This window comes from Citrus sinensis, chromosome 4 (assembly GCF_022201045.2).
Source record: "Citrus sinensis cultivar Valencia sweet orange chromosome 4, DVS_A1.0, whole genome shotgun sequence".
NCBI classification, from domain to species: Eukaryota; Viridiplantae; Streptophyta; class Magnoliopsida; order Sapindales; family Rutaceae; genus Citrus; species Citrus sinensis.
The window spans coordinates 14504583-14527799 of NC_068559.1; the positions used below are offsets into that span (position 1 = coordinate 14504583).

At 31.8% G+C, this 23217-nt stretch overlaps 2 non-coding genes across 2 annotated transcripts; both read right to left on the bottom strand.

Annotated features, from left to right (window-relative positions):
• Nucleotides 1-635: 635 nt before the first annotated feature.
• Nucleotides 636-742, bottom strand: LOC112499056 (small nucleolar RNA R71). Its single transcript, XR_003066583.1, has one exon. It is a non-coding gene; the product is annotated as a small nucleolar RNA R71 (small nucleolar RNA).
• Nucleotides 743-11388: 10646 nt separating this feature from the next.
• Nucleotides 11389-11495, bottom strand: LOC112499055 (small nucleolar RNA R71). The gene has a single exon (XR_003066582.1). It is a non-coding gene; the product is annotated as a small nucleolar RNA R71 (small nucleolar RNA).
• Nucleotides 11496-23217: the final 11722 nt, after the last annotated feature.

Consider the following 23217-nt stretch of genomic DNA (forward strand, 5'->3'; position numbering starts at 1 on the left):
ATTCAATTTTTATTTAAAAAAACAAAAAAAAATTAGTTTATTTTATTTTGAATTTATTGTTTAGTTGTTTGATTTCTTTTATTTAATTTTGTTTATTTTTATTATTGTTGTTTTATTTTTCTTCTTTGTCTAGTTAGTTTATGAGTGTTTGGGAACGCGATTCAACAAATTGTTTGGTAAAAAAAAGAGAGTAAAAAATTGATAGTAGTTGAGATAGTTCTTCAGAAGTGATGGATGACCCCAATAGATTATTGCCAATACTTCCACTAGTGCAAGCAGAGAAAACCCTTAGAGAATATTTTTCACCACTTGCAGCCAACCAACCATCTTGTAATGTGTTGCCACAAACTACAACAACACACTTTGAACTTAAGCCCTCTATCATTCAACTTTTACCATCTTTCCATGGGTTAGAGAGAGAGGATTATTTGCACATTAAGGAATTTTTTGACATATGCTTTACATTCCGTTTTCAAAATTTTAATGATGAGTCAATTAGGCTTCGTATGTTCCCTTTCTCGTTAAAAGACAAAGCAAAAGCTTGGTTGAATTCACTTCCTGCTAGGTCTATTACTACGTGGGATGAATTGAGTAATACGTTCCTCACCAAGTTTTTCCCTATGTCTAAAACAAATGCCCTTAGGAGAGAGATAAGTGATTTTTATCAAAGAGAGGGTGAGCAATTTTATGAGTGTTGGGAAAGATTTAATGATTTACTCCTTAAGTGTCCCCACCATGGTTTTGAGAAATGGAGACTTATACATGCTTTTATAATGGTTTAACTATATCAAATTGTCATATCGTAGAGTCTATGAATGGTGGGAGATTTTTGAACTTACATGAAGGGACTGGATGAGATTTCTTTAATTCACTTTCTGAGAATTCTCAACAATGGAATTTTTCAAATCAAAGGGAAAAATTATCTCAAGTTTCTAGAAAGGGTCTATACTTTGATGTGAAAGCCACTCTAGCTATACTTTCTAGGAAAGTAGATGCCTTAGCTCTGAACCAATCAATGAATCATCATCTTAGTGTAGCTAATGAAGTTTGTGCTCTTTGTTCTAACTTGTCTCATACAACATAGAATTGTCCATCATTACCAGCCTATCCAGAGGCTTATTTTGAGCAGGTACATGCCTTACAATTGTATGAAAAATCCTTCAATAGTCCATATTCATCCACATATAATCCTAATTGGAGGAATCACCCTAATTTTTCTTAGAAATAAAATCAACCTTTGTCAAACCAAGAAGGGCAACAATTTAACATGCCCAATCAATAATTTGTCCCTTCTAACCAAGTATATCCTCCTGCCCAATAACCTATGTCTCAATTTGTTGCACCCCAACAAAGAATGCCTTCTTTAGTGGATACACTTGAAAGTTTCATTCAGTCAATCCAACAAGCTTTTCAGTCAAACACTCAAGCTATTCTAAAGCTTGAACATCAATTGGGTTAATTAGCAACTACTGTAGCGGAGAAAGAAAAAAGAAAATTCCTCAGTCAACCAATTCCCAATCCTAAAGGAGTGCATGAAGTTGGATCGAGTTCAAGCCATCAGCATGAAGAAGCAAAATCTGTTATGACCTTGAGAAGAGGAAAATTATTTGACAACAAGGTGGAGGTTCAAACAAGAAAGACATATGAGCCTACATCTTCAGATCCAGTTCCATCACAAGATCCATCACCAAATGATCCAGAAGAGAATAGCCCACCAGCTTACATTCCCAAGGCTCCATTTCCTCAAAGGTTAACAAAGGTAAAGAAAGGGACTTCAACAGGTGAGATTATGGAAATCTTCAAGCAGGTAAGTATAAACATCCCTTTACTCGGTGCTATTAAGCAAGTTCCTTCATATGCCAAGTTTTTAAAAGATTTATGCATTAAAAAGAGAAATTTGCATGTCACCAAAAAGGCATTTTTAACTGAACAAACTAGCAATTTACTCCAATGTAAAATGGCACCAAAATTTAAGGATCCAGGTTCTCCTACTATCTCATGTGTTATAGAGAACCAATGTTTTGATAAAGCATTATTGGATTTGGGTGCTAGTGTTAATCTCTTGCCTTATTCTGTTTACATGCAGCTTGGACTAGGTGAGTTAAAATCAACTCCTATTATTTTGCAACTTGCTGATAGGTTAATGAAAATATCTCGTGGTATTATAGAGGATGTGTTGATACAGATTGATAAATTTTATTATCTTGTTGATTTTATCGTTATTTATATTCAGCATGTACAGGATCCTAAGAAACACACTCCAGTTATTCTAGGCCGTCCTTTCTTAGCTACAGCTGATGCTCTTATTAATTGCAGGAATGAAAACATGTAGCTATCTTTTGGAAACATGTAGCCCTATGCAAGTTGTTCCTAAGAAATCTGGTGTTACAGTAGTTACTAACGCTAATAATGAATTAATTCCCACTAGAGTAACTACAGGTTGGCGTGTTTGCATTGATTATAGAAAATTGACTTCATTCACAAGAAAAGATCATTTTCCTCTTCCATTTATTGATCAAATGCTTGATAGACTTGCAGATAATGATTTTTATTATTTTCTAGATGGATATTCAGGTTGTAATTAGATCCTTATAGCTCCAGAGGACCAGAAGAAAACTACTTTTACTTGTCCCTTTGGAACTTTAGCATCTAGGAGAATGCTATTTGGTTTATGCAATGCACCTGCTACCTTTCAAAGATGCATGCTTAGTATTTTTTCTAATATGGATGAGAGATTTCTTGAAGTATTCAAGGATGATTTTTCTGTTTATGGAGATTCTTTTGATGAATGTTTGCAGTATCTAACATTAGTTTTGCAAAGATGTAAAGAAAAGAACTTGGTTCTAAATTGGGAAAAGTGTCACTTCATGGTAAAACAAGGTATTGTCCTTGGTCATATAATTTCCAGCAAAGGTATAGAAGTTGGCAAAGCTAAGGTGGATTTAATTTTTAATCTTCCACATCCCAAATTCGTAAAAGAAGTAAGATCTTTCCTTGGACATGCTGATATTTATAGAAGATTCATTAAAGATTTTAGTAAGATTTCTAGACCCTTATGCAATTTACTTGTTAAGGATGCACCTTTTATCTTTGATGAATCTTGTCTTGATGCTTTTGCAAAGCTTAAGAAATTGTTGACTTCTTCACCTATCATTCAGCCACCTAATTGGGATTTGCCTTTTGAAATTATGTGTGATGAATCTGATTATGCTATAGGAGCAGTTTTAGGACGAAGATTAGATCGTGTGCCTTATGTGATTTATTATGCTAGTATGACACTCAATGATGCACAGTTGAACTATTCAACTACAAAAAACGAAATGCTAGCTGTGGTGTTTACACTTGATAAATTCATATCTTATCTTATAGGTTGTAAAGTGACTATTTTTACTGATCATGCTGCTTTAAAATATGTGCTTACTAAGAAAGATGCTAAGGCAAGATTGATTCGTTGGGTGTTGCTTTTACAAGAATTTGACATTGAATTTAGAGATAAAAAAGGTTCTGAAAATGTTGTGGCGGATCATTTATCTCGCCTTGATCTTAAATTTATTCCAGAATCTTTACCTTTGAATGAGTCTTTCCTAGATGAGCAACTTATGAGTGTAAATGTTGTACCATAGTCTTCTGATATAGTTAATTACCTTACTACAGGTCAAATCCCAGAGCACTGGACTAAGCAAGATAGAACAAAGTTCTTATCTAAAGTGAATGACTTCTTTTAGGATGATCCCTATTTATTTAAATATTGTGTTGATCAGATTATTAGGCGATGTGTTCCCGATAATGAAATTCAAAGTGTTATCTCATTTTGCCATGAACAAGCTTGTGAAGGCCACTTTAGTGTTAAAAAGACAGCAACAAAAATTTTACAGTGTGATTTTTATTGGCCTACTCTTTTTCATGACGCTTATTTTTTCTGTTCTTTGTGTGATAGGTGCCAACGTATGGGTAGCATTTCAAAGAGGAACATGATGCCACTCAATCCTATTCTTATGGTTGAGATCTTCGATGTATGGGGTATTGATTTCATGAGACTGTTTCCTTCATCTTTTGGTTATCAGTATAAATTGGTTGCAGTGGACTATGTGTCAGAGTGGGTTAAAACTATTCCATGCAAAACCAATGATCATAGGGTTGTAGTGAAATTCTTGAAGAGTAATATTCTGTCTCGTTTTGGTTTTCCTAAAACAATCATTAGTGATGCCGGTACCTATTTTTGCAATAAACCTTTCAAAACTCTTTTGAACAAATATTCCATTACACATAAGGTTGCCATCCCATACCATCCTTAAACCTATGGCCAAGTAGAGATTTCTAATAGAGAGATCAATCAAATCCTAGAAAAAACAGTTCGGCTAGATAGAAAGGATTGGTCTTTGAGACTTGATGATGCATTATGGGCATATAGGACTGCTTTCAAAACACCAATTGGGATGTCGCCTTATAGACTTGTGTATGGAAAAGCATGTCATCTGCCAGTAGAGTTGGAGCATCGTGCATATTGGGCTATCAAGAAATTCAATTTTGACATACAGCAAGCTGGTTCTAAGAGAATATTACAACTAGCAGAACTTGAAGAGATCAGGAATGATGCATATGATAATGCCAAGATTTACAAGCAACGTATGAAAGTCTTTCATGACAAGCACATTTTAAGAAAATCCTTTACACCAGGTCAGAAAGTACTTTTGTATAATTCTCGATTGCATCTTTTTCCAGGTAAGTTACTTTCTCGATGGTCTGGTCCTTTTATAGTTCGTACTGTCTTTCCTTATGGAGTAATTGAGATTGAAAATCCTAAAAATGGTGATTTATTTAAGGTCAATCGTCAAAGATTAAAACTATTTTTAGAGTTAAGAACACCAGAAGTTGAGGAGATGCTTTTAGATGATCCTATTTATCAGGATTAATTAAGTCTATCTTTGCATTCTTGTTTTATGTTAATAGTAGGTTTTTCTTTTCATTGTTTTTTTCTCTTTTCTAGTATTTTTCTTTTCTAATGTTTTCTTTTCATTTAACATTTTCTTTTAAGCTTTCCCAGCCCATACAGGTGTATTCTCTCCAACTTTCTTTTTTATTATTTATGTTTTTATTTTTCATCTTTTTGCATGCCTATCTTTTGTTTGTAAAACATTGAGGACAATATTTCGAATAAGTTTGGGGGCGGGAATAGTGTGTGCTTTGTTTGTTATTAAAAAAAATAAATAAAAATTAAATTTTTTTCAAAAATTCAAATTTTTTTTTTTCTTTTTGTTTTTATGTGAAAAGCCAATGATAAAAACTTGATTGATAATGACAATGGTTCTTAGAAAGGGTTGAATATTGTCTTAGTTTATACTTGATTCTTGTGTTTGTTCCTCTTGATTGAGATTCTTTACACATCATGAGCACTAATATCAGTTCTTTCATGATTTTGACTTGAAATTTGAGATTGACGCAGCCTGAGTTGAGAATTTTAGATAGAGTAAATGATTGTTTGTCTTGATTCTTATCTCCACAATACAAAATAGCATACACAGGCGCCAAAGTCAGAAATAGCTACCTATAACCCTTAAGAGTGAAGCTATCCTTGAGTAATTTGAGCCTATGTACCACAAGTATGTAGAGGATAATCTACCATGAGAAGAATGCTACCTTAAGGGGTAGAGTGAAAGCTCCTGACTATAGTTAAAAAAAAAGAAAAAAAAAAGAAGAGAAAAAGAAAAAATATCAAGTGCATGTGCTAAAAAAAAAATCAAAAGAAAATGCACACAAAAGCCTGTGAAAAAAAAAAATTGGAGATTAAGATGATAAGATTAGTTTGACCTACTCTTTTCTTTGTTTGAGGTGAATGCTTTTGATATTGAAGATTTTGGGAATGAATTTGATTGAATTGATTTCACACACACACTACAAGAATCGAAAGAGAGATGAGATTGATTATTGAATTAAAGTTAGAACATTGCCAATATTTGAAATTTTCTTTGAGCTATATAATTTTTGCAATCTTTGAGGCTATTTTTCATGTTTTATTTAAAGTTTTTTGTTCTTTTAATTTAATTTAATTTAATTTTTTTAAATGATGTTTGTGGGTATCATCACTGAAGCCCTCACGAGACTATAACTCGTCCACTAGGGCCGCCTAGGGGTTTAAAGGCTTGTTGCATACGCTAAATGCAATCGCGATCACCTGCGAAAGTGGTTTAGTTAGGATTTACTTTTTGTTTCGTTACTTTTGTTTTTGTTTTTAGTTTTAGTTTTGCTCGAGGACTAGCAAAATCTAAATTTGGGGGTATTTGATGAGCATAATTTATATACATATTTTACCCTTAATTATATAATTACTAGTTATTTTTATTTTTATTTTTAATTAATTAAATTATTTTATGGAATAGGGGATTAATTGGAGATTATGGACAAAAAAGGACATAAGGGAGCTCAATTTTGGAAGAGTTAATTAATTGATTTCAGAAGCAATTAGACATACATGCATGTGGAAGTGAAGCCGAGGAAACTGAAGCTAGTAAATTAATTGATCTAGCACATGAAGAAGAATTTAAGCATAACATTGGCTTTAGCTTAGTTAAGTTACACGTGCATGGCATTGTAATATTTGGAAAGCAATTTAAAGGGACCTACACTTGGCTTTCCTAATTGGAAAAGGAATCCTAAAGCAATTCTAAGGGTGATCACGTGTGAGAGCAAATCAAGTAAAAGGCCAAGCCGTTTGGCTTTAGGATTTAAGAGGTGGGGCCCATTTCAAAGATTATAAAAGGGAGTTTTGGCTTTTGGAGAAGAAGGCAGTCGCCAGAGAGGAAGAAAGAGTGCAGACGCAATTCAGGCATATGAGAAAAATAGCAGCAACAGTTCAGCTTCCCATGGCTGAATTTATTTATTTTATTGCTCCCAATTCAAGTATGTCTAGCTAATTTTTTAATACTGAGGTTAAGGTTGAAACCTATTCAATAAAATAATTATCTTTTTATTTATTTAATTCCCTATATATGTGCTCTAATGATTATGATTTTTATTTCACATGATTAATTAGATGTTATTAAAATCTTTTCATCAATTTTGTCATGCATTATTGATTGTTAGGATTAATATTCGATTAAATCTATGCTTGGATCTATAAAGTTTATACATGATTATCTTTGATTTCGTGTCTTTCATTAAATTATTTACACAGAGTGCTTAGGAAAACTTTGACTCTTTGTTATTCAATATGTTTACATGGAATGCTTAGATGTCATACTATTAAGCAGAAAAAGAACCTACATTAAATTAATTTTAATTGGGCTTAATTGTTATATTTATGAGATGGCATATATTGATTTCGAGTTGTCACTCTAAAATTGGGGATTAATTAATAATCAGATAATTACTATTTAAATAGTGGTGGATTCTGAAACCTTGGTAATTTTTATCTTATTGAATTCTCCTTTATTTTATTTGCTTCCTTAGTTTAATTGGTTTAATTTTCTTAGAAACTTAATTTGGTCAACTAGGTTAGAATTAATATTAATTTTAGATTTAAATTAGACTTTTCAATTTATAACAATCCCTGTGGGATCGACCTCGTTACCACTACTCTATTTCTAGATTCGTGCGCTTGCGAGTATATTAAAATTTTCACAACAGCCATGATGGACTGACCTGATCTGACCCAAATATGGTAATTTCCAAGTAGTTACCATACACTTTGGTTCATGGGAGTTTAGAGGGAATCAACTTCCTTAATCGTTGTTTAGATAAAATAAAATAACAATAAATCTATCGAAGGTAGAGACTTGTCTTACTCCTTCCTCAATTTTTTCTCTTATTCAATATACAAAAGAATATAGAACAACCCGTTTAAAGAGGCATTTATATTGTGGTATACAGGAGGATTTCCATCTGTGATCTCTTTCCGACCATTGACATGATCCAACACTTAATTATTCCACTGCCTAGAAAAAGGTATGTCTTATTGAATTCCTTTAATTTTTCCATCAATATAATTAAAATCCCTAGCATTATTGATATAAATATCTGAACTAATCAATAATCATGATTAATTAAATTTAAATTTATTATTTGGAAAAATTATAAGCGCTCCCCCCGCCCCCAACCCCAAAATATAAGTAAGAAGTACTTGTACCCAAACTTAAATGGGTAATGATAAACCCCTTTACATTGACAAAAGGTAACATATTCTGTTAATTATAATAAAAGTCTATATTGCCCCTAATCAATTTAAGTTATTTTAGCAACTGCAAAATTCACAAAAATGAAATATTATACTTCTTCTTCATGAGTTGAATGACATGGCTGCAAATTTATGATATTTGCATTCTCAATCTCATCTTTATTGAATTCACAATAGCATCACCATTTGGCTTACCATCTAATTGTTGGGAATATATGCTTTCTAAAGCATATTATCTAATAAATTTTCTTGATTAACAAAATTAATAAGATATTCGTGGAATCTCTTCAGTGCATAAATAATTTGAATAAGATTTATTTAATCATAATTTTATGTATTTATGTGATCACCAGTTGATCGCACAATACATAAATACAAATTATCTTATTATTAAATAAGTTGAGTTTGAAGTTGATAAATAGAATTGAGTGCTCTATTTATATTTAGACTATAATAAATTTGTTGAAAGTTTTATCTTAATCATTTATAAATTTACTGATGTAGTTTGACAACATTCAATTAAATCACATATATCATTCAATAACCTTGAAATGACTGTCGGATTTATTAAATCTCATAGGCATTGATTTTACAATAATCTCGATCTCGAGTTAACTATAGTTTAATGATTATGATTGTTTTTTCATTTGAGTTACTAATGGGCGCTTTATAGTCAATATTACCCGATATCTTGGAGGGAGTAATTATGAATAGTGAAGTTGTAGATTAACAATATAGAATTTGTATAACACATTTCTTAATAGGTTTTGGTATTTGCTTATAGAATTTTTTGGCTATAGTGTGTCAACATAAGTAGTATGTTAAAAATGATTATTAGAGAAAACTAGAAAGTATTAAGAAACAAGATATAATTAAATTGATTGGATAATTGAAGTATCAATTTAATTAATGACAAGGTACAAAGGGTTGTTTATTAAGGAAATCAATGTGGCATAAATCAAATTATTATTTAATAACATTATCTTAAATAGTATATAATTACAAAAGTTAGTTCTAATCTTTTATCGGAGTATATATAGAATTAAATAATCATGATAGTTTAATTTCAAGGCTAATTTATTTTTACAACCACTATTCTATGTATCCAAATGATCTCTAGGTTAGCTGATGAGCATAATTTATATACATATTTTACCCTTTATTGTATATTTGCTAGTTAATTTTATTTGTTATTTTTAATTAATTGAATTGTTTTATTGAATAGGGAATTAATTGGAGATTGAAAATAAAAAGTGCAAAAAGAATAATAATTTGGAGAAATATTAGTTGAAGCTGTGATAGAGTTAAGAGCCAAGAGCAATTTGCATTGAAAAAGAATTTCAATTCTCCAATTGAGTTGCACGTCCATGGCATTGCAAAAGGGGAAAGCAATTTAAATGGGGCCCACACTTGACTTTCAAAAGTGGAATTAATGGCTGGCGTTATTATGGAAGCTTTGTTTCATAATTGGAAAAGGATTTTAATTAGTAGACAAAGAGGATTCGGTGGCTAAGCATTATAAAAGAGAGTTTTGGCTTTTGAATGAGAGGGCCATGTGAGGAAGAAGAGAACTGCAGACGCAATGATTCAAGACAAAGGAGAAAATCTGCAGCAATTCGGGTTCCCCATGGTTGAATTTATTTATTTTGTTGCTCCTAATTCAAGTATGTCTAGCTAATTTTCTTACACTGAGGTTAAGGATGAAACCCTATTCAATGAAATAATTATCTCTTTTTATTTAATTAATTCCCTATATATGTTCTTTAATGATTATGGTTTTTATTTCACATGATTAATTGGATGTTAATAAAATCTTTTCATCAGTTCTGTCATGCATTATTGATTGTTAGGATTAATATTCGATTAAATCTATGCTTGGATTTATAAAGTTTATACATGATTATCTTTGATTCTATGTCTTTTATTAAATTGTTTACATAGAGTGCTTAGGAAATTTTGACTCTTTGTTATTCAATATGTTTACATGAGATTCTTAGATGTCATATTATCAAGCAGAAAAAGAACCTACATTAGATTTAATTACTTGGGCTTTGTTATTCAATATGTTTACATGAGATTCTTAGATGTCATATTATCAAGCAAAAAAAGAACCTACATTAGATTTAATTACTTGGGCTTAATTGTTATATCTATGAGATGACATAGATTGATTTCGAGTTGTCACTCTAAAATTGGGGGTTAATTAATACTTAGATAATTACTAGTTGAATAGTGGTGGATTCTGAAACCTTGGTAATTTGTCTTATTGATTTCTCATTTGCTTTAATTGTTTTCTTAGTTTAATTAGTTTAATTTCTCTTAAAACTCAATTTGCTCAACTAGGTTAGAATTAATATTAATTTTAGATTTAAATTAGACTTCTCAATTTATAACAATCCCTGTGGGATCGACCTCGTTACCACTATTCTATTTCTAGATCCGTGCGCTTGCGAGTATATTAAAATTTTCACAACAAGTTTTTGGCGTCGTTGCCGGGGATTGTGCTAGAAAGTCAGTTTAATCTAGGTTAATTTGATTCTTCCACTAGTTATAATTTAGGTTGTCTTTTATTTTATTTATTCAATTTTTATTAAAAAAACACAAAAAAAATTTTAATTTTATTTTATTTTGAATTTATTGTTTAGTTGTTTGATTTCTTTTATTTAATTTTGTTTATTTTTATTATTGTTGTTTTATTTTTCTTCTTTGTCTAGTTAGTTTATGATTGTTTGGGAACACGATTGAAAAAATCGTTTGGTAAAAAAAAAGAGTCGAAAATTGATAGTAGTCGAGATAGTTCTTTAGAAGTGATGGATGACCCCAATAGATTATTGCCAATACTTCCACCAGTGCAAGCAGAGAAAACCCTTAGAGAATATTTTTCACCACTTGCAGCCAACCAACCATCTTGTATTGTGTTGCCACAAATTACAGCAACATACTTTGAACTTAAGCCCTCTGTCATTCAACTTTTGCCATCCTTCCATGGGTTAGAGAGAGAGGACCCATATTTGCACATTAAGGAATTTCTTGACATATGCTCTACATTCCGTTTTCAAAATTTTAATGATGAGTCAATTAGGCTTCCTATGTTCCCTTTCTCATTAAAAGACAAAGCAAAAGCTTGGTTGAATTCACTTCCTGCTGGGTCTATTAGTACATGGGATGAATTGAGTAATAAGTTTCTCACCAAGTTTGTCCTTATGTCTAAAACAAATGCCCTTAGGAGAGAGATAAGTGATTTTTATCAAAGAGAAGGTGAGCAATTTTACGAGTGTTGGGAAAGATTCAATGATTTACTCCTCAAGTGTCCCCACCATGGTTTTGAAAAATGGAGACTTATACAATGCTTTTATAACGGTTTAACCATGTCAAATCGTCATATGGTAGAGTCTATGAATGGTGGGAGATTTTTGAACTTACATGAAGGGGCTGCATGGGATTTCTTTAATTCACTTTCTGAGAATTCTCAACAGTGGGATTTTTTAAATCAAAGAGAAAAATCATCTCAAGTTTCTAGAAAGGGGTTATATGAAGTTAAGGATGATTTTGATGTGAAATCCACTCTAGCTACACTTTCTAGGAAAGTAGATGCCTTAGCTCTGAACCAATCAATGAATCATCATCCTAGTGTAGCTAATGAGGTTTGTGCTCTTTGTTCTAACTTGTCTCATACAGCACAGAATTGTCCATCATTACCAGCCTATCAAGAGGCTTATTCTGAGCAGGTACATGCCTTACAATCATTTGAGAAAACCCCCAATAATCCATATTCACCCACATATAATCCTAATTAGAGGAATCACCCTAATTTTTCTTGGAAACAAAATCAACCTTTGTCAAACCAAGGAGGACAACAGTTGAACATGCCCAATCAACAATTTGTCCCTCCTAACCAAGTACATCCTCCTGCCCAACAATCTATGTCTCAATTTGTTGCACCCCAACAAAGAAAGCCTTCTTTAGAGGATACGCTTCAAAGTTTCATTCAGTCAACCCAACAAGCTTTTCAGTCAAACACTCAAGCTATTCTAAAGCTTGAACATCAATTGGGTCAATTAGCAACTACTGTAGCTGAGAGAGAAAAAGGAAAATGTCCAAGTCAACCAATTCCTAATCCCAAAGGAGTGCACGAAGTTGGATCGAGTTCAAGCCATCAACATGAAGAAGCAAAATCTGTTATGACCTTAAAAAGAGGAAAATTATTTGACAACAAAGTAGAGGTTCAAACAAGGAAGACATCTGAGCCTACTTTTTTAGATCCAGTTCCATCACAAGACTCATCACCAAATGATATAGAAGAGAGTGGCCCACCAGCTTACATTCCTAAGGCTCCTTTTCCTCAAAGGTTAACAAAGGTAAAGAAAGGGACTTCAACAGGTGAGATTATGGAAATCTTCAAACAGGTAAGTATAAACATCCCTTTACTCGATGCCATTAAGTAAGTTCCTTTCTATGCCAAGTTGTTGAAAGATTTATGCACTAAAAAGAGAAATTTACATGTCACTAAAAATGCGTTTTTAACTGAACAAACTAGCAATTTACTTCAATGTAAAATGCCACCAAAATTTAAGGATCCTGGTTCTCCTACTATCTCATGTGTTATAGGGAACCAATGTTTTGATAAAGCATTATTGGATTTGGGTGCTAGTGTTAATCTCTTACCTTATTCTGTTTACATGCAGCTTGGACTAGGTGAGTTAAAATCAACTCTTATTATTTTGCAACTTGCTGATAGATCAATGAAAATACCTTGTGGTATTATAGAGGATGTGTTGATACAGATTGATAAATTTTATTATCCTGTTGATTTTATCGTTATTGATACTCAGCATGTACATGATCCTAAGAAACACACTCCAGTTATTCTAGGTCATCCTTTCTTAGCTACAGCTGATGCTCTTATTAATTGCAGGAATGGAAACATGCAGCTATCTTTTGGTAATATGACCATGGAATTGAATATTTTTAATGTTACCAAGCAGCCACAAGAAGAAGATGAATTTGTTGAAGCGAATATGATAGAGGAATTAGTAGAAGATTCATTCATTTCTAATCATAATGATGATCCATTAGAGGCATGTCTAACTCATTCTGATTTATCTTTTAATGATGACAGTGCAATTGCAGAAATTAGCGCTTTACTTGATGCACCTCTAATTACGTACACAACTAAATGGAAGACAAAGTCAGAACTACTGCCTCATTCTGAGAAGAAAATTGGCCCATCTGCGGAAGCACCACCAAAATTAGAACTCAAAGCACTGCCTGACACTCTGGAATATGCATTCTTGGGAGAATCTGACACTCTACCTGTTATTATTTCTTCTTCCCTCGATCTTGAGCAAAAAGGTAAGTTGGTAGGTATTCTAAAAGAGTATAAGGAGGCAATAGGATGGACCATCACTGATATTAAAGGTATTAATCCAATAGATTGCATGCATCGTATTCATCTTGAAGAAAATGCTAAACCTATTAGGGAGATGCAACGTAGGCTAAATCCTAACATGAAACAAGTGGAAAGAGCTGAAGTAATCAAATTATTAGATGCAGGAATTATTTATCCTATTTCAGATAGCTCTTGGGTTAGCCCTGTGCAAGTTGTTCCTAAGAAACCTGGTGTTACAGTAGTTACTAATTCTAATAATGAATTAATTCCCACTAGATTAACTACAGGTTGGCGTGTTTGCATTGATTATAGAAAATGGAATTCATTCACAAGAAAAGATCATTTTCCTCTTCCATTTATTGATCAAATGCTTGATAGACTTGCAGGTCATGATTTTTATTGTTTTCTAGATGGATATTCAGGTTATAATCAGATCCTTATAGCTCCAGAGGACCAGGAGAAAACTACTTTTACTTGTCCATTTGGAACTTTTGCATATAGGAGAATGCCATTTGGTTTATACAATACACCTATTACTTTTCAAAGATGCATGCTTAGCATTTTTTCTAATATGGTTGAAAGATTTCTTGAAGTATTCATGGATGATTTTTCTGTTTATGGAGATTCTTTTGATGAATGTTTGCAGCATCTAACGTTAGTTTTGCAGAGATGTAAAGAAAAGAACTTGGTTCTAAATTGGGAAAAGTGTCACTTCATGGTAAAACAAGGTATTGTTCTTGGTCATATAATTTCCAACAAAGGTATAGAAGTCGACAAAGCTAATGTGGATTTAATTTCTAATCTTCCACATCCCAAATCCGTAAAAGAAGTAAGATCTTTCCTTGGACATGCTGGTTTTTATAGAAGATTCATTAAAGATTTTAGTAAAATTTCTAGATCCTTATGCAATTTACTTGTTAAGGATGCACCTTTTATCTTTGATGAATCTTGTCTTGATGCTTTTGCAAAGCTTAAGAAATTATTGACTTCTTCACCTATCATTCAGCCACCTAATTGGGATTTGCCTTTTGAAATTATGTGTGATGCATCTGATTATGCTGTAGGAGCAGTTTTAGGACAAAGATTAGATCGTGTGCCTTATGTGATTTATTATGCAAGTATGACACTCAATGATGCACAGTTGAACTATTCAACTACAGAAAAAGAAATGCTAGCTGTGGTATTTGCACTTTATAAATTCCGATCTTATCTTATAGGTTGTAAAGTGATTATTTTTACTGATCATGCTGCTTTAAAATATTTGTTTACTAAGAAAGATGCTAAGGCAAGATTGATTCGTTGGGTGTTGTTGTTACAAGAATTTGACATTGAATTTAGAGATAAAAAAGGTTCTGAAAATGTTGTGGCAGATCATTTATCTCGCCTTGATCTTAAATTTATTCCAGAATCTTTACCTTTGAACGAGTCTTTCCTAAATGAGCAACTTATGAGTGTAAATGTTGTACCATGGTTCGCTGATATAGTTAATTACCTTGCTACAGGTCAAATCCCAGATCACTGGACTAAGCAAGATAGAACAAAGTTCTTATCTAAAGTGAAGGACTTCTTTTGGGATGATCCCTATTTATTTAAATATTGTGCTGATCAGATTATTAGGCGATGTGTTCCCGATAATGAAATTCAAAGTGTTATCTCCTTTTGCCATGAACAAGCTTGTGGAGGCCACTTTAGTGCTAAAAAGACAGCAACAAAAATTTTACAGTGTGGTTTTTATTGGCCTACTCTTTTTCATGACGCTTATATTTTCTGTTCTTTGTGTGATAGGTGCCAACGTATGGGTAGCATTTCAAAGAGGAACATGATGCCACTCAATCCTATTCTTGTGGTTGAGATCTTCGATGTATGGGGTATTGATTTCATGGGACCTTTCCCTCCATCTTTTGGTTATCAGTATATATTGGTTGCAGTGGACTATGTGTCGAAGTGGGTTGAAGCTATTCCATGCAAAACCAATGATCATAGGGTTGTAGTGAAATTCTTGAAAAGTAATATTCTGTCTCGTTTTGGTTTCCCTAGAACAATCATTAATGATGGTGGTACCCATTTTTGTAATAAATTACACATAAGGTTGCCACCCCATACCATCCTCAAACCAGTGGCCAAGTAGAGATTTCTAATAGAGAGATCAAGCAAATTCTAGAGAAAACAGTTAGGTCAGATAGAAAGGATTGGTCTTTGAGACTTGTTGATGCATTGTGGGCATATAGGACTGCTTTTAAAACACCAATTGGGATGTCACCTTATAGACTTGTATATGGAAAAGCATGTCATCTGCCAGTAGAGTTGGAGCATCGTGCATATTGGGCTATCAAGAAATTCAATTTTGACATGCAGCAGGCTGGTTCCAAGAGAAGATTACAACTAGCAGAACTTGAAGAGATCAGGAATGATGCATATGAGAATGCCAAGATTTATAAACAGCGAATGAAAGTCTTTCATGACAAACACATTTTGAGAAAAGCCTTTACACCAGGTCAGAAAGTACTTTTATATAATTCTCGATTGCATCTCTTTCCAGGTAAGTTACGTTCTCGATGGTCTGGTCCTTTTATAGTTCGTAATGTCTTCCCTTATGGAGCAATTGAGATTGAAAACCCTAAAAATGGTGATTTATTTAAGGTCAATGGGCAAAGATTAAAACCATTTTTAGAGTTAAGAACACCAGAAGTTGAGGAGATACTTTTAGATGGTCCTGTCTATCAGGATTAATTAAGTCCATCTTTGCACTCTTGTTTTATTTTAATAGTAGGTTTTCTTTTCTAGTATTTTTCTTTTCTAATGTTTTCTTTTTAGTTGTCATTTTTTTTAAGCTTTCACCGCTCATCCAGGTGTGTTCTCTCCAACTTTCTTTTTATTATTTATTATTATTATTATTATTTCTTTCATTTGTTTGCATGCATATCTTTTGTTTATGAAACATTGAGGACAATGTTCCGAATAAGTTTGGGGGTGGGAATAGTGTTGCTTTGTTTGTTAAAAAAAAATCAAAAATTCAAAAAAAAATTGTGTTTTTTGTTTTTACGTGAACAGCCAATGATAAGAACTTGATTGAGAATGAATATAGTTTTTAGAAAGGGTTGAATATTGTCTTAGTTTATACTTGATTCTTGTGTTAGTTCCTCTTGATTGAGATTCTTTAAACCATGAGCACTAATATCAATTCTTTCGTAATTTTGACTTGAAATTTGATATTGACACAGCCTGAGTTGAGAATTTTAGATAGAGTAAATGACTGTTTGTCTTGATTCTTATCTCCACAATACAAAATAGTATACACAGGCGCCAAAGTCAGAAATAGCTACCTATAACCCTTAAGAGTGAAGCTATCCTTGAGTAATTTGGGCCTATGTACCACAAGTATGTAGAGGATAATCTACCATGAGAAGAAGACTACCTTAAGGGGTAGAGTGAAAGCTCTTGACTATGGTTGAAAAAAAAAGAGAAAAAAAAAATCAAGTGCATGTGCTGAAAAAAAAATCAAAAGAAAATGCACATAAAAGCCTGTGAGAGAAAAAAAATTGGAGATCAAGATGATAAGATTAGTTTGACCTACTCTATTCTTTGTTTAAGGCGAAGGCTGTTGATGTTGAGGATTTTGGGAATGGATTTGATTGAATTGATTACACACACACACTACAAGAATCAAAAGAGAAATGGGATTGATTATTGAATTAAAGTTAGAACTTTGCCAATATTTGAAATTTTCTTTGAGCTATATAATTTTTGCAATCTTTGAGGCTATTTTCATATTTTATTTAAAGTTTTTTAATTTATTTATTTTATTATTATTATTTTTTTTAAATGATGTTTGTGGGTATCATCACTGAAGCCCTCACGAGACTATAACTTGTCCACTAGGGCCGCCTAGGGGTTTAAAAGCTTGTTGCATATGCTAAATGCAATCGCGATCACCTGCGAAAGTGGTTTAGTTAGGATTTACTTTTTGTTTCATTGTTTTTATTTTTTTATTTTTAGTTTTAGTTTTGCTCGAGGACTAGCAAAATCTAAGTTTGGGGGTATTTGATGAACATAATTTATATACATATTTTACCCTTTATTGTATATTTGCTAGTTAATTTTATTTTTTTATTTTTAATTAATTGAATTGTTTTATTGAATAGGGAATTAATTGGAGATTGGAAATAAAAAGTGCAAAAAGAATAATAATTTGGGGAAATATTAGTTGAAGCTGTGATAGAGTTAAGAGCCAAAAGCAATTTGCATTGAAAAAGAATCTCAATTCTCCAATTGAGTTGCACGTCCATGGCATTGCAAAATGGGAAAGCAATTTAAATGGGGCCCACACTGGACTTTCAAAAGTGGAATTAATGGCTGGCATTATTATGGAAGCTTTGTTTCATAATTGGAAAAGGATTTTAATTAGTAGACAAAGAGGATTCGGTGGCTAAGCATTATAAAAGAGAGTTTTGGCTTTTGAATGAGAGGGCCACGCGAGGAAGAAGAGAACTGCAGACGCAAGGATTCAAGACAAGAAGAAAATCTGCAGCAATTCGGCTTCCCCATGGTTGAATTTATTTATTTTGTTGCTCCCAATTCAAGTATGTCTAGCTAATTTTCTTACACTGAGGTTAAGGATGAAACCCTATTCAATGAAATAATTATCTCTTTTTATTTAATTAATTCCCTATATATGTTCTTTAATGATTATGGTTTTTATTTCACATGATTAATTGGATGTTAATAAAATCTTTTCATCAGTTCTGTTATGCATTATTGATTGTTAGGATTAATATTCGATTAAATCTATGCTTGAATTTATAAAGTTTATACATGATTATCTTTGATTCTATGTCTTTCATTAAATTGTTTACATAGAGTGCTTAGGAAATTTTGACTCTTTGTTATTCAATATGTTTACATGAGATTCTTAGATGTCATATTATCAAGCAGAAAAAGAACCTACATTAGATTTAATTACTTGGGCTTAATTGTTATATCTATGAGATGACATAGATTGATTTCGAGTTGTCACTCTAAAATTGGGGGTTAATTAATACTTAGATAATTACTAGTTGAATAGTGGTGGATTCTGAAATCTTGGTAATTTGTCTTATTGATTTCTCATTTGCTTTAATTGTTTTCTTAGTTTAATTTCTCTTAAAACTCAATTTGCTCAACTAGGTTAGAATTAATATTAATTTTAGATTTAAATTAGACTTCTCAATTTATAACAATCCCTGTGGGATCGACCTCGTTACCACTATTCTATTTCTAGATCCGTGCGCTTGCGAGTATATTAAAATTTTCACAACATTAGCTCATTTAATTGACTATATTACTATTAGACTGATAAACAAGATAAATAATTATTTTAGATCAAAAGCATAAATATATTATTCGGTGTGAGACTCCATCTAATATACTTGCGTATAAAGGGCATGCATTATTTCATAAGATGGGCCATTTGACAAGGACATGTGAATTGTCACTTTTTGCAACTATAGAACTTAGAGTTTCCACAAAAAAGTGTAAAAAGAGTAGACAAGGCACAATACATAGAACTAAAAAATGAAAATTCTCTCTAATTTTAAGAGAGAGATTTCAATTGCTAGTTGCTTTTAGTGAAAAATGCACTCACACATTAAATATAAATTAGACTTGAGTTATAATTTGGGAAATAGTTGGTACTTGATCGTGATCTATTAAATTGTTGGTGACTCATTTCGAGTCTTGAGAGCCAGGATTACTACTACTACGAAAAAAATATTTTTTCTAATTTATAATTATTTTATTATTTTATAAGAGATACGATGCAATTATCATTTCCACTACAAAATGTTTTTTAACCAACACTAATTGCTCTATCATAATCTACAGTTACCAACCAAATAATTTCCTCCACCTGTCATATCATCAGCCACATTATCTCCTTTACCAGCCACATAATCTCCATCGTTTTTTGAATTATTTGAATCAACATTATGCCGGATCGGTTCTGAAGTATTTGGGATATTCGGAAAATAAGATTCTAGTTGAGTGTTTGAAAATGGGTTGTTGGTCACTTGGATATTGGAAGCATTCTTGGAGAGCGAGTTGGTGGATTCATAACGGCTTTTGTGGTTTTAAATGGGGTTAAATGTGATTGTACCACAGAACCTGACCCTAATGCATCTTGATTGTACCACAGAACCTGACCCTAATGCATCTACATTAAACTCAATCTCAGGTTTCCTTGCATCATAGTACTCAACAAATGCACACATCAAACCGTCCCTTGAAATCACTTTCATCTCTTTGCTATCAGGCTTCTAACAGTAGCAGCCCTACCACATCTGAAACTAGTCTAATATCGTCCGTCAAATTGTAGTCCCATGGGTCCCTAATCCCTATATTGATGATTTTTATGCCACTAATTTTTGCAAAAACAGAGATAGGTAGCATTCTTAAACAAATGTAAAATGATATCAATTAGACAATGTAAAGCAAAAATTCAAAAAGAAAGAGTGATGTTATGCTTACTTAAGTGGGATATTTAGTTTGTATCTTAACTGATGTGTCGTCAATAAAAAAATTACTATTTGAATAAAATATCATAAGGATTAATAATTATTTATCACTTGAACCAATCACATAATGACACATCATTTACCACATCTTATTGGGATATAGATTAAGGTGGCATTTATTTTTTAACTTAATGACTTAAAGTGACTTAACTTAATTAATTAAGTTAATTAGAGGTGTTTGTTTTTATAACTTAATGAGACTTTTTAGATAATTTTGACTTAATTAAATAAGCCAATTTTTTTGGCTTTTTACTTAATAGAGACATTTGAATTAAGTCAATTACTTTCTAATGTAAAAAATATCCCTACTTTATGATTTATTTTTCATGTCTATCCCAAAACTTACCCATAGATATTTACCCCACATAATAATCTCATCATTCTTTTTTTAACCGTCATGAAATCCCTCCTCACTTTGGTATCAACTCCTCAAGTATTAAAGATCAAAATTACATGTGACAACTTCGAGATAAAATGACAAATCAACTATTTCAATCATCTTATTAGTTTTTTTTTTCTTATATTATATACGATAAAATTTGAAATTTATGGTATTTTATATATTAAAATTCTAAAATCATTATGTATTCACTTGAATATAGTTTTACTTATAAATGTTAAAATATTGTGGTATTTAATATATTATTTATTTGACATTCAAATTTAATAAGGATACAAATGTAAAAGTACATATTTTCAGTTTTTTAAGTTGAAAAAAACAAACAACTTAATAATTATTTTTTGAGATTTAGACGAAAAAACAAACATATTATTCAGATTCAGACATTTAGATCTATTCAGAATTCAAACTAATTCAGGTCTATTTAGATTTCATACAAAAAAACAAATGCCACCTAAGTATTCAAACAAAGTATAACATTATTGTAAAAGAAATAATAAACTCATGCATAAATCATTTTCTCTATCATAAAACCAACTATGTATTGCACATAAAATAATATGCATGATTTTCAAAACTTTTTTGTCGTAATTAGTTTTTGACAAATGATGATTAATATTATTCAAATTGACGCAAATAAAATTTTCAAGCATTTATATTGGATTTTCAATTAGATTGCAACTACTTCAAAATGCAGAAATGGAAACGTGCCAACTAGAAAATGGAAGCACGTCATAATTTTCGCCGTTGAGAAGTAAAATAGTATCAAGTTCCTGAAGACTGAAGTTCAGAACATTTTTCTTTCGTTTTTATTCTTGGTCAATGAAAGGTTAATCTATCTTTTATTTATTCATTATATAATATTTTAATTTAAATATATATTTACTTTATTACCGTTTTCTCTCTAACAAATTAGTAACACCTTTAGTGTTAGGTAGTTAAATGTCATGTTTTCAAATTTGAATAAGTGTCATGACTTTTAAATTTGGGCGTAAGTGTTTCTTATATATATTTAAAGGAGAAATCTTTAATTTTTCCTTTATTATTTATTTCACCGTGCTCTCAGCAAAACTGCTCGACTAAGAAGAATATAAACTAGTTATTATATTGAATTAGCGCTCTCTTTTATTTTATTTTTACTTTACCGCCCTTGGCTCCTTACTACTTAATTATTGAGAGACCTCTTTGTGTAGCAGCCCAATATTCAGCCCATAAGAATTGATGACAGAAGTGACCAACATTATTCCATATTTCCATTGCTTCTCTTATTGAAGAAACGTGTTCTCACGTGAGTGAACTTGTTGCTTGTGAGTTAAGCAAACATTGTAAGCTGGACGTACAAAGATGAAGGTTTCACTACAAGAAAAAGGACTTTTTGCGACGGCTACTTACCGTCGTGAAAGGCCTTTTACATCGGCAATACAACGGCAAATGGTTGACGCAAGTAATCGCGTCGTTTTCTATTTGCGATTGGGAAATGACTGTTGTATTTTTTCATTTTCTACCCAAAATATATATTAACAACATCATTCACATTTTGAATAACATTCATATAATTTCAAAATATGAAATATATCATTGATAATTTTCAATTCAATATACAATGTGAATGAAAAGTAACAATTACAAACCTAAAATAACAAGTTTTAAAATCAATACAATGAACCAATTATCCAACAACATTATCCATTAAAATCTACAAATCAATTATAAAATCCACTGTGTAAGCAAGCATGCTAGTTGTTACTCTCAAAATTAGGGTTTGCATTTTGATTGCTATGGTGAGAACTTGATGCATCTGGAATCTGCAAATGAGAAGCAAATAAAATCAACAATGAATTTGATTAATTGTCTCTACACTATAAGCTGCTTAATTCCAAAGATAAGTGCTTGATATTAAATGAAAAATATTTACTCATTTAACAGGTCATTCTTAAGAACTTATTGACAATTAAAGAATTTAAGTCACCAAAATCAATCACTGCCAACAAATGCAGATTTTCCAGGAAGCAAATTAGTCCACTTCTCCTTAAATTATTACTTCTCAAAAAGTACTTAATCCACCACTTCATTTTCTCTACTTCTTTTTCACACTTTGGTCCTTTTACCAACCCAACAATATTACTTGAAATCCTATTTCACACTGATAAAATTTCCAATCATGAATAATTTCAACCCATATTAAAATTACTAATATAATGCAACCTCAATCTCATGCCAATGAAGTCTTAATCTTTGAAGCAAAACTCAAGGAATGAACTTATGAATAAGTGAGCATAAAAAATAGCTCAAAATAGACTACTATATTAAAATCATACCTGCTCATTTGTGGATGACTGATTCTCGGCAGCAAAATCATCAAAATGGCTTCTCATAAATGAATGTATCTCAGCATACTTAGTCTGCAGATCACTATATTTGCATTGAAGGTCAGCATAATTGGATTTAAGACGATTTACCTCTTGTTGCAGTATTTCATTAGCTTCATTTGACTTTGTGTGCATCACATCTGATGGTGTTGGACCATGCCCATAAGTTCGAGCATATCCATGACCATCAGGTCCCATCACTTGAGTAAAAACTCGATCTCTCACAGCTTCTGTTTGTTGTTCCTCTGGTAAGTGAGACAGATGTTCATGAAATTGACTCTACAAACATTTAAACTTGATTAGAATATAAAATGTTTGTTTGTTATCTTAATATGAAATAA